This window comes from Panthera pardus, unplaced genomic scaffold (assembly GCF_024362965.1).
Source record: "Panthera pardus isolate Hobbes unplaced genomic scaffold, ASM2436296v1 HiC_scaffold_17, whole genome shotgun sequence".
Lineage (NCBI taxonomy): Eukaryota > Metazoa > Chordata > Mammalia > Carnivora > Felidae > Panthera > Panthera pardus.
This window is the reverse complement of record NW_026526732.1, coordinates 38811333-38824356: the sequence shown is the minus strand read 5'-3', so window position 1 is coordinate 38824356 and position 13024 is coordinate 38811333. Positions and strand designations below refer to the sequence as shown.

The 13024-nt window shown below is 40.6% G+C and overlaps 1 long non-coding RNA gene across 1 annotated transcript in view; it reads right to left on the bottom strand.

The window, feature by feature from the left end:
- LOC109248506 (uncharacterized) overlaps positions 1-12522 on the bottom strand; it is a 39273-nt gene extending 26751 nt beyond the window's left edge. The window contains exon 1 of the long non-coding RNA XR_002072095.2: positions 11984-12522. This is a non-coding gene — a long non-coding RNA (uncharacterized LOC109248506). The remainder of the gene's footprint in view (positions 1-11983) is intronic.
- Between the last annotated feature and the right edge of the window lie 502 nt (positions 12523-13024).

Genomic DNA, 13024 nt, shown 5'->3' with positions numbered 1-13024 from the left:
TAACAGAATTCCAGAGTCTACCTCTACCATTGCTCCTTCTGTAACTTCTACACATTCCTTCTACAACTTACCTCATAGAGAAAGCAGTCAGCAGGGAGACTTGTTTATTATTCCATAGTCTGAGATTCTCAGGGGCTGCTAATGTAGGGGTCGATCTGCTTAGATACTAAAGACACAATTTTTTGTTCTTTGAAGAGATTTGCAAGATTGGCTGGTGTAAATGGACCTACTGTGGTGGCTTAGTTTCTTCACCTGTGGAAAGGATACTCGTGTGTGTGTCATTCTCAAAGTGAGATGGTTAGAAGTGGACGTTACAATTAAGCATTGTCCAGTGAGCACTGGTGTTCTTTTGCATGAGGGAAGACGGGTAGTAGTAACAAACAGATACAGTGATCTTGTTACAGAGGATCCAAACCAATATACTCAGTCCCTATTAAGATTTGATTAAAAGATGTAAGAGATCTCAGCTATAGCATAGCACAGTTGGGTGAAGTGAAATAAATGCTTATATCTGTGGAGATTATTTAAGAGACTTGTGAAAGACATAGAATCTATTTCCCTGTAGTTGTAACTGGATGCTTATTCCATTAATGAGGATGTAACCAAATAATAGTAGGAGGAATTCCTAGGGATACTTCCAACTTTATTTCTTTATTACTTTCCTTTACTTCAGTAAAATGGTTTAAAATGTTAAAAATAATTCAAGGGGCACCTGGGTGGCTCAGTCGGTTGAGCACCCAACTTCAGCTCAGGTCATGATCTCACAGCTCGTGAGCTCAAGCCCCGCATCAGGCTCACTGATGTCAGCCTATAAGTGCAGAGCCTGCTTTGGATGCTTTGTTCCCCTCTCTCTGCCCCTTTCCCACTTGCACTCTCCCAACAATAATAAAATATTTTTTTAATGTTAAAAATAACTCAAGACTATATTCATATTCAAATAATTTCAAACAAATACGGTTGTTTCCCATTGCATAGGAATTGTTATTGCAGTACTAGAGAATATTTATGTTGCACTTAATCACTTATAAACTGCTATTTAACTGTTTTTATTAGCTATTTAAGGCAGTGCAATGGCTCTCTGATAAGAACTTAACTTGCAAACATTTGGCAATTCCTTTCTACCAACCAAATGCTGCTTAGCATTCATCTGTTGTCTCTACCATTTCAGTTAGATAAGGTATAAGGATTTCTCTGAGAGGTGGAAATGTGCATATTTCTGGGTTAAAGCAGCTAATCAGGGCTGCACTGACCTAAGCAGATAGAACTATGAGAACTGCAACCTTTGGGTCTTTGACCACCTTTACCTTACAGAACAAGTAAGCTTAAAGGAAATAGTGATTTTTACAGATAGCAAACATCACTTTTGTAAAAATCAATGATTAAATAAATAAATGTGTAAAATAGATTAAAATAGTATTGAAATGATCAGCAATCAGACTCTATTGGCTCATCTACCTTTTCAGTCTCATTTCCTTCTCTTCTACCTCCACATACCCTCCCAGCTATTCAGGTCTCACTCACCTTCCCTGTAAGGAACTTGCTGGCCTTTCTTGATTACACCAGGACCCTCACACCTGCCTGACAGTACTCACATTGGCTCCTCTGCCTGGAAGACCATCCCATCCTTTTCCTAGTGAAATCACATTCATCCTCTAACACCCAGCCAACATCACATGCTCTGTAAAGTTGCCCCTGACCTCTCCTGTGGTGGCCAGCCGACCTGAGACCAATACAGCATGTCACCTCTGCCCCATGCCCCCAGGTTCTGGGATCCTATTTCTCTTGTAGTACTTTTCCCATGCCAAACTCCTTAAAAATAAGTCCACTTTTAATTTCCATCTCTTTCCCAGGAACTCCCCTAAAGGCTAGAACATGGGAGAGCCTAAAAATATGGTTGAAATGTGATAAAAAGCATCTACCTTACCTCTTTAAGTCACTACCCAAGAAAGTACCACAGAACATTTTTGCCATAAATATCAAAGCATTGTTGCTTTTACTAAAATTTTAATGCTTTCTTAATTAGAAATTATATATATACACACATACACACACACACACACAAATAGTAAAAACAACTATTTGATAACACTGAAAATAAAAACAAGGACAACTTTGGGGGGGAAAAGGAATACGAATGAGTTGCTAATCTGCCTATAAAAAGTAAGTAAAATTTTCACCCCAGAAATTCACATATGATAAAGTTAGTAGTTGCCTGCCTTTGAAAGAGAATTGCTATGGAAGATCAGGAAAATAAGTAAGATATTTACAGTTTCTTATAAGGCACAATTACACAGCAAACTGGGAAGGAGACCTAAGGCTTCCACTTTCTAATTCAGTCCTCTTTTTCACAAAGATTTTGCAATTACTTCCTGTACAAATGAAAAGTTTGTGGCTGGTCAGTCTCATTTCTATGGATAAGAGTAGGAAACAATGTCACACATTAACCAGTTAAAGGCAAGGAAAGAGGAGAATAGTAGAATTCAGTAAAATTAATCAGATTCTAATTACTACTTGAATGCAATGGTTTTTGAAACTTGTCTGTATGGAACTGCCTTCAGTCCATGCATCAGGAATAATGACAATCTACTGCCTAAGTTGGGTTTTTAAGTAGACCACTTAGTGTCATGAGGGCCTCTTGTTTTCCCAGATGTGTGTATTAGTTCCTGCTACTCCCCACACTAATAATGCCTTCACTTCCTAACTCCCAACCCTCAAACACTATATTATGTCTGAGGACTTCCTTGTTTTTCCTTCAAAACATAGTTTTCCCACTATGATGCTTAATTTTATGTGTCACTTGGCTAGGCCATGGTACCCTCATGATTCATCAAACACCACTCTAAATGTCCCTATGAAGGTATGTTTCAGATGGAATAACATTAAGTCAATAGACTTGAGTAAAGCAGATTACCCTCCAAACTGTGAGTGGACCTCATCCAATCAGTTGAAGGCCTAAAGAAGAAAAAGACTGATTTCCTCCAAGAGACAGAGAATTCTGTCTTCAGACAGTCTTCAAACTCAAGCTTCATCATCAATCCTTTCCTAAGTCCCCAGCCTACCCTATAGCCTGTACAGGTGCATGGACCAATTCCTTAAAGTCAGTCTCTCTCTCTCTCTCTCTCTCTCTCTCTCTCTCTCTCTCTTTCTGTCTCTCTCTCTCTGGGTGTGTGTGTGTATACACACACACACACACACACACACACATATCATAAATATATAGATATATCACATATATGTCATATATATTATATGTATGCAACAGACATACAAATTGGTTCTGGAAAACCCTGATGGATACACTCATCTTAAAAGCTCAACATTTTTTGTATTTTTTTATTAAACTAATTTTGACACCTGGATTTATAATTATAGATGTACTATTAATGTTTGAGCTTCCAGAATGCAGCACCTGTGTTTTGGTCCCCTTTGCCTCTCCTGCAGCACTAGGGTAGTATCCTGCATGCAGCAGGTACTCAAAAATGCAAGTTTGTTTAAATTTACTAGAATGGAAATAAATAAGTCATTTATATTTGGTCAATTGATAACCTGATATTTCTGCTTTCCTGTACCATAAGAGGTACAAACACAGTAAAATAAAATCAGCATTCAGACTAATGTTATGGAACTCTCTAATATCTGTGATCCTCAAATACTTCTCTATAAAATAAATGCATTGGAATAGATTAATAATTCTCAGACTACACTACCGGGGTTCCCTAATGCTTCCTCAAAGGAGGAAGCATGAGGAGATCCCAAATAGCCTATATGTCTGATTGTAATTCCTACCCCTAATCCCTCCTCCAAGCAGATATATTTTGATTAATTGCATGTGAATTTACATGTAATATTCCACTTAAAAAAAAGAAAAGAAACTTTACATTTTTAATGCTTATTAATTTGAGAGAAAGAGAGAGATAGAGGGTCAGAGAGAGACAGAGCTGAGCTGTCAGCACAGAGCCTGACGCCAGGCTCCAACTCACGAACCACGAGATCATGACCTGAGCTAAAGTCAGATGCCTAGCCGACTGAGCCACCCAGATGCCCCAGAAGAAAAGAAACTTTAAAAACCACCAGCCTAGATCATCTCTAAGGAGTCTTCCAGTTCTAAAATTCTAAGATTGTTTTGCAGCTAGTTTATAAACTTAATTTAGCTTTCCTTCTCAAGGATTATTCTTGTTTGAACTATTTTAATCCAGCCTTGCTCAAACATGAGGGATGCTGGGGTTTTATCAATAAAAGTAAGTGGTAAGAGGGAGGGACCTAGAATTCTGTTGATTAAGAGCAGAAGGGTAGCCCCATGAGGGCAGCTGAATGTTCTAAGACTTCAGGTCCACAGGGATTGATTCAGGCTAGTGTGGGCCATCCAAAGAGTTCTGCCCCTGGGGGCTAAAAAGAGGGCAGTCTCCTGTCAAGTGGGTGTTAGAGTCACAATTTAGTACAAAAGTTTATTCTCAGCAGGATCCCAAATTATGGATGGAGCTGGCAAGAATGTTGTGGGACACTAGTACCCAACCATTTCAACTAGGGCCTTAAGGAATGACTACAGTACAAACAAAGAATCAGATAGCTAGAAAGGGAATACAAAACAAGGTTAAGATTATGCTAGAAATAAGGGAAAAGCAAACAGACAGGACGCCCTTTGGAAATCACCCCAATAGCTCTGAATTGCTAGACAAGACCTATTTCAGATCTTACTGGCTAGGGAAATAAAGCTTTAGTTGAACTTTCTTCCTCAATAAGATTGGCTCAGCCTTAGTCTGAACCTACAGAGGGAGGCATCAGGGATTTATACCCAGAGAGAAACTCACGGAGACTATTTTAAAATAATATGTGGATGATAGTGTCCAGAATATGGCAGACATTATCCTACCATATACTGAGTCAGTCAGTTCACTTTTTGGAGTGTTCAGTCCTGGTTTATTGTTAGGAGTTATTCCAGCAGGACTGGAGTTGGCCTGGGATGTTTTGCTTGAAGTAAGTGATGTATCCACACAGATCTGACCCCTGGCCAAGATGTGAAATGTGCTGAATAATAGTGTTGCTTGGTAACTATGAGTTCAAGGCAAATTTCAGAGTGGTTCTTCCAGTTTGTCAACATTGTTTACTGATAACACTGAGATTGATGATGTGTACCTGGTCTTGACGAGAGCCTAGTAGGCTTTGTCCTTGCATCTGGTTACACAGCAAGAAACATGCCTATGTGACCAGCAATGTATAAGAAGTCCAGTCAGGAGTCCATTCTGAGCTCCCTGGTTCCAAGGTGTTCTGTGCCCACATTGTTGGTTCCAGCTTTAAAAAGAAAGCATGTCTAAAATGGTCTTTACAGAAGGAGGATAATTAGAGCCTGGGCCAGACTTTCCAGACTCTTTACTGTGGGGTAACTTTTGGGTATGATGGGTATCTTTATTTTAATGTTCTTGCTATATTGTATTGCTATTTGGGGTCCTGTGAATCTTCCTTAGCAGTCAAAGTCTGTGACTGTCACCATAATCACCCCTGGGCACCAAATTTTAATGGGAATTGAACCCAAAGGTACAGACCAAAATGTAGAACAATCAGAAACCATGTCACATAATGAAGAGTTGAAAGAAGTAGAGAGGCTTCACTTGGGGAGAGGGGGGAACATTTGAAGAATTGTAATATGCAATAGGGTTTTCTCTATGTCTCTTTCAACTCTAAGATTGAATTGATTTTTACTAATATCTAGAAGGCAAAACAATGCAGTAGAATGATATTACAGGGAGGCATTTAAATATGAGAATGAATGAATCTAACAATGTTGGGCTGTTTTAACTGGAATGGACTTCTTTGTAAGTTTGAAAGTTTCTAGAAGGTTTAAGAGTCTGGATGACAACAGTTCAAGTGTGTATAGATAGTTACTGTTGTATTCATTTTTAGATTAGACACACTATTTTCTACATTCCATTTCAATGCTAACATGATTCTAAGTATAGATAATTGTGAGTATAGATAAGAAGAGTCCCTATTACAATAACATCAACATTCATTAGTTTTATTCATGATACCTTTAAAGTCTTCTTCTTTCTATAGTCTCAATTCGTTGTGCACTGAGTGTACCACAACCCCGTTCTCACCTTTCAGCAAAAGCGAGCATCCAAGATTCAACTTAAAATCTTTTTTAAAAAATCAGAACTTTATTTTCTCACAGATTTCCTTGTGATTAAAATGAGAATGCAAAAAAAGAAACTGTAACTGAGAATTAGCACTACCTCTGGGCTGGCTGCTGAGAGCCGCAATGATGCATCCAGGAAACAAATATAACGGGAGAGTGTTGGGCACATGCCTAGGGCATCTAGGGGAAAAAAAAACAAGGTGCCTGCCAGAAAAAAAAAAAAAAACAAAAAAACAAAAAAACAAAAAAACAAAACCCCAAAAACACCTTTGCATATCCAAGCATCTAGGGCGCCAAGAGCACATCTTGGTCCCTTGTGGAGCACACCAGATATATAGCCCATTGGGTCCAAGCACAGACAAACAGATAAGAGGTTCAAAAACAGACAACAGTAATGCAGAGTGATGCTTCCTAAAGGGGTGAGGTGCTCTAACCTCAGGCCAAGTGCAATGGTCCAGGCTGGTGTTGATGGGGTGGCAGGGGCCGGAGGTCCCTGATCAGCCAGCAGTTCCTCATCCGGAAATTTACAGGGTGGTGGGTGGAGAAGCAAACAGCATCCCGAGTCTGAGTCACTGCCAACTGAGGGCATTTTGAAAAGCAGACTCCAAAGCGGAGCCAGAGAGGATTATGGGACTTAAAATAAGGCCAAGACGCAGGAACATTCCACGCAGAGGAATGGATCTGGGGAGGGACAAGACTCTTGGAAAGGGGAAAGCAGCCCTCTACTGCAGGCGGATGCTGGGACGCGTGGGAGGGAGGGCCCAGGTGCCAAGCGAGATCTGGCAGCAGCAGCGAACGCCCACATTCCCGCTAATAACCCCGGAAAGTCTTGGACTTTTCTCCTCAAAACGACTTCTGAATAAAACACGGGAGGCCCAATACGTTTCCATTTCACCCAAAAAGGTAGCATCTTGTCCAGGTGCCTATCTGAAAAGCCTCTCTGCCCCAGCTCCAGTGCAGGTAATGCATGTGTTTTCAAGAAGCCTGGGAAGAAGTAGGCAGCCCCCTTGACTCAGGCATCGCAATCCATCCTGGTCTCACACTTCATAAATAACCAGAGAGGAAAACTTTCCTCATCTCATTTAAGCCAGTGAGGTGTATATAGCTTTAACAGACCCAGGACACTTATCTCAAGCTGAGACTGTAATTTCATGGCAATAATTTGTTTAAAGTGTTGCTGATTGCTTCCTATTTCTCCCTGTTAATGACTTTTGCACCTTTCCACTGTTCCTTTTATATGGGCTGCTCTGGCAATTACTCTACAGGAGGCTGTTTAGACAACACGGGGCCTTTCAACAGGCTGCTGGGAACTCAACCGGACACTCCCTAGATCTGAAAAGTCTCTTTCATGCAGATTCTTCCTTTTTTGGAGAAAACGGATTTTGTTTTGTTTTTTAACCTTCTGTCCCTGCATTGCTGCCTCACAATTACTGCTATTCCTGTAGTGTACATTTTCAGAAGACAACTGAGCAAAGCTAATTTGCGGTTCATAAATTTCCTGATGACTGAAACCAGCTTAAGAAAGGTGGTGCAGAGTGCCTGGGGTTGAACATGTAAAAGAATACATCTCCTTTAGGTTAGAAGTCTAATATGGAATGCCTTGGAAAGCGTGTTAGTGGTCAGAGGGTCATTTGAGAGCCTTTTAATCTTCACATTTTAGAGCAACTCGTGCTTGCAAACTTTGGCAAAGTATATTCTTCCCCTATTGGCAGTGATTTCAAATTTGAATGATGAAGTAGCTTTTTCCATATTTCATGGAGCAAAGTAAATAGTGTGTTCCTCGTGTCACCAGAGAGCATAATGCACGAAAAAGCCAGAGAGTAAGGGGCACACACAGCAACGTAACAACACGGTGGTCAGCCTATTTTCTTCTCTTTTGTCTTCAACCCATCTGTTCTTCCCATTTATTCACCTTCTTCCAGCCATTGCTTTTCTATGTTCCTTGCCCTTCCCCCCTCGCTTTAATGCTACCAGAGGCAGGGCAGTCCTGGGACCAGAGAAGTGGACAGACAGCAAACACCCTGGGCTACTCAGGTTCGGGTATTTGGTTCCAAGAACCAAGTTTGCTGTTTCAGCCCAAAGGTGAATGTGATTGAGGAACAGAATAGAGATCCAAGATACTGCACGTGCGTCAGCACTGCTGTGGCAGTCCAAGCTCTGAATCGCAAGCACTTTAATCCCTCAATGGTAAAGCCACCCAAGGAAAGAGATACCCTGAAACCAGACCAGGAAATATTTGTGCAGGAGGCGGGGAACTCGATCCACACCGCTTTTCTCCATCACTAAGATTCTTATTAACAGCAGGCCAAGTCCTAACTCCAAAAACAGTGTTCTCAACCTCCCGGGTCAGTCATCCCAAAATCTTACCTAGGAGAGTTTACCAGGGCTGCCATCTCAAGATTCCTTTCTATACTTTTTGGTTCATGTTCAGGAAAGTCTTGTCCTCAGGGTCCAGTGCTTTCCTGCCACCACATCCTTGCTGTTAGGAATGAAAGTAATCTCTGTAGCCTCAGTCTCTAGGGAAGTTGATGACCTCAGTTGACTTCACAGTCATCCAGGAATCAACTTCATCATGTGTATGTTTCATTCATTAATTCTTTCACCAAACAAATAGAAAGTCCTTACTAAGTGCCACAGCGTTATAGGTGCAGGGAAGTATATCAGTGAATCTTGCCTTCAGGGAGTTTATGTTCTAGCAGTGAGTGGGAGGGACAATAAGCACAGTAAGTAAATTACTTCATTGTGTTAGAAGGCAAGAAGTGATATCAAACAATTAAAAAGGTTGAGTTGGTGGAGAAGGAAGTGGCAGTACAAATGGGTCATCAGAGTGGATCTTATGAAGGAGGAGATGCTTGAGCCAAGTCTTAAGGAAGGTGAGAGAGTTTCCAAGCAGACATTCAGGACAGAGCATTAAGAAAGAGCTAGAGCAAGGGTGCCTGGGTGGCTCAGTCAGCTAAGTGTCCAACTTCTGCTCAGGTCATGATCTCACAGTTCACGAGTTTGAGCCCCACGTCAGGCTCTGTGCTGACAGCTCAGAGCCTGGAGCCTGCTTTGGACTCTGTGTTTCCCTCTCTCTCTGCCCCTCCCCCATTCATACTCTATCTCTCTCTCTTTCAAAAATTAAATTAATTTTTTTTTAATTTTAATAAAAAAAAGAATGACCTAGAGCAAATGCCCTATGACAAGAGCATAACTATTGTGATCCAGAAACAACAAGGAAGTCACCAGGGTGAGATCTAAGAGGAGGAGAGTAGTAGGCAATGTAGCCAGAAAGGTAACAAAGGCTTTTTTGACTCTTTCATGGACTTGGAATTTTATTCAGAGCAAAGTGGAGAATCATCTAAAAGTTTTTGAATAGATGAATTCAATGACTTAACTTCCATTTTCAAAAGATCTCTCTGGCTGCTCTGTTGAGAATAGACTGTGTGTGTGTGTGTGTGTGTGTGTGTGTGTGTGTGTGTGTGTTGGAGGGTGAGTGGAGGAGGCAGTGAGAGGAGTTAGGAGGGCACTTAATCCAAGTAAGAGATATTGGCAGCTCCACCAGACTGGTAGCAGTGGACATGGTACAAAGGAATAAGATTCTGGAAAGATTCTGAAAGTAGAGCTGGCAAGAGCTCAGATGGATTGGTTGTGAGATGAGAATAAAAGGAGTCAAAGATGGCAAGTGTTGTTAACCTGAAGCTGTAAAGATGGAGTTACCACCACCTGAGATGGGTGAAGGCAGAGGGTAGCAGAAGTCAGATTAGAAAGATCAGAAGTTTATTTTAATATACATTGAGTTTAATAGATTTCTATCATTTAATAATGATTACAATACAATTACAATAATATTATATGTTATCCTATGATTTTACAGATTGTAAACGTTGAGATTTGCACTTTGTACCTGTCTAGTTGGGAAGAATAAAGCTGAAAAGTAGCCTAGGGATCTGCAGACAGTGATTCTATGCACTAATCTTATCAGTAAGTTAAGAAAGTACACTATCTTTTTCGGAGGAAACCACTGGATGTTAGACAAGCTCCTTACTTAGGGAAATTGACCAGCTTGTTCTGATGAATGTGATTTCTTTATCCCCTCTGTCCTCCTGCCAGCCTCACACAGGATTTCCTGTGCACAGAGCATAGTAGAGATAAGACAACACGTCAAGGCTCACAGTTGTGGCTCTTTGGGAAAGCCTAGAGGACCTGCCAGAATTAGAGCATAGATCAGAGAAATAGGGCTTTCCCCCCAAACTGATAGTTTCCATTCCAAAATAGTCCATGCTTACGCTTGAAGTAGTAGGAGCAAAAAGGCTTCATGGTTGGATGAAACACAGTCTCTCATGGTAAAACACACAGGAAATGTCTGGAAGCTCAAGGAAGCAACTCTATGGGGTAGGTAGTTTTTGTGGGACTACAAGAAGCGTGGAACAAAGAAAATATCTAGCTGCTCTGCCCCTTCAGCCCTTGAGTTTAATCTTAGCCAATTCTGGAAATTAGGTCTGAGTTGGTATTGCCCAAGGGGTGAACTCACGGAAGATTCTGAAAACTGAACTCTGAAAATTCTGTCCTAGTTACTCCTAGGACAAAGGAATGTTTTCCTCTGTTCTTCTCTTTGGAACAGTGGCTCCAATAAAATAGATAATTAATTCTTGTTGAATATAGAAGAAACTACTGACTGCTTTGTCTCCAGAAATTAAATGGAATTTCAAAGCTGCATTAAATAAAGCAGGTGGATAAGTAAGTGGCTTTATGAGAACTACATGAGCATAGCATAAGTTATGCTATGAATAATTGCCAATCATTATTGTGTTGAATCACTGTGTTGTACACTGAAAACTAGTGTAACATCGTGTGTCAACTATATCAAATAAAATAATTAAAATTTTAAAAAAGAAGAGACCTAACAATCATGTGACTCAAAGAGCAAATAAATTTACTCCTTTCTTATGTAACAACTCCAAGGTCAGAATTTCATGCCTGCAGGCAACTCTGATCCTTGTAGCCATTCAGAAACCCAGGCTGATGGTAGCTCTGCCATCTTGCAAATAAGGTATTCAAAGTCACAATTCCTGGAGAAAGGGGGGAAAATTAGAAGTTCAAGGTCAGGGAATTCCTCTAAAACAAGTGAAGCAGAAATTGTGCACTTCCTTTCTCTTCACATTTCATTGGCAAGAGCCAAGATCATACCCAACTTTTGCTACAGAGGATGCTGAGGAATGCAGTCCTGACTGGGTAGGCACATGCCAGCTACAGTTCTGTTATTATGGAAGAAGACAAGAACACAGTTTGGAAGGCAATTAGCTGTTTCCACCTCAACAGCATTCTTTACTTTGAGGTGGACTGGGAAATATGCCCTGAGCTACAGGGAAGGTAAGACATTTGTCTGAAGAAAGCTGTGCTCTGTAAAACCACTCTCCTAACCTAAGAAGAACTATACAAAGAGCAGACATTCCCTGAAGTTCTCTAAGGAGACCTTTCAGATTATCAGGGAGTTAAGTTAAAGACCTTGAGCCCCACCTCAGACACTAGTATCCCAGGATCCCAATTTATTTGGACACTTGACTATCAATGTGTATAGCCTGGGTAGCCAAAATAAATTAGTTAGATATAGCTGGAGAAACTAAACACACACACACACACACACACACACACACACACACACACACACATACCACCACCACACCACACCACACCCACAATAGCAAATTTAACATCTGTCTTGAAAAGTTGCTATTTTTGTACCACTTAACCACAGGACAGGTCACTTGCCCATGTGCTATGGACCAGAGAAGGCTCTAGTTTAACCAACACTCTGAGAATAACTCAGGTTAGCAAAACACTTAGCCCCTTTACCAGAGAAAATATTACCTTGGAATAATTGCTGATCATTGTTGTATACTTACTACCTGCTAGTATTTGATATTATCATCTCACATAACTGTCAGAGCTGTCCTATAAGTCTTTATGAAGATGTGGAAACTGACCCTCAGAGAAGTTAAGTAACTTGCCTGTGATCTCGTAAGTAATGAGTGATTGAGCCAGAATGTGAACAGACATTCTGACTGTAAAATCTATATTATTTCCTTTGTACTGTGCTGCCTCCAGCTATGCCAGGGATAATTTGCCTTACAGTCATATGGGGAGACCAAAGTGTACATGATAAGTGGGGATCATCTTGTGAAGCAGAGATTATATTATTTTGTGTGGTTCTAAAAGAGCCAGAAAAAGTGGAAGGAAGGCACTAAAAAGTAGATTTATTTTGAGAAGGAACAGAAGTTTTCCACCAGCCCCAGCTGTCTGATAATAGTGTCAGTTTACCACACATGGTAGTAAGTTCCACAGCATTGAGGGTATTCATGCAGAGGCTTGGCAAACATTCATCTGAATTTCTTGCAATGAAAAGTGAATTCAGTAACTTCTTTTTTTTTTAAGTTTATTTATTTACTTTGAGAGAGAGAGAGAAAGAGAGAGAGAGAGAGAGAGAACAAGTGGGGGAAAGTGGAAGAAAGAGAGGGAGAGAGAGAGAAAATCCCAAGCAGGTTTTGCATTGTCAGCATGGGGGCAATGCTGGACTTGAACCCACAAACCATGAGATCATGACCTGAGCTGAAATCAAGAGTCAGATGCTTAACTGACTAAGTCACCCAGGACCCCCAAATTAAGTGACTTCTAAGGTCCTTTCCAATTCTGTGATTCTTCTACTTCAAATATGTATCATTTTATTTCCTTCGAAAACTTTTTACTAACTTAGGATAATTGCAGTTTGGGTTATAGAGACTTAGATAACTGATTATCTGCTTTCTGAACCTATTTTGAATCCTGTCGGTGATCGTAGAATATAATTTAGGAACACTGGAGCATATAGGTTGAGGGTCTATTTTTGGAGTTAGAGAATTGGTCCAATGACTC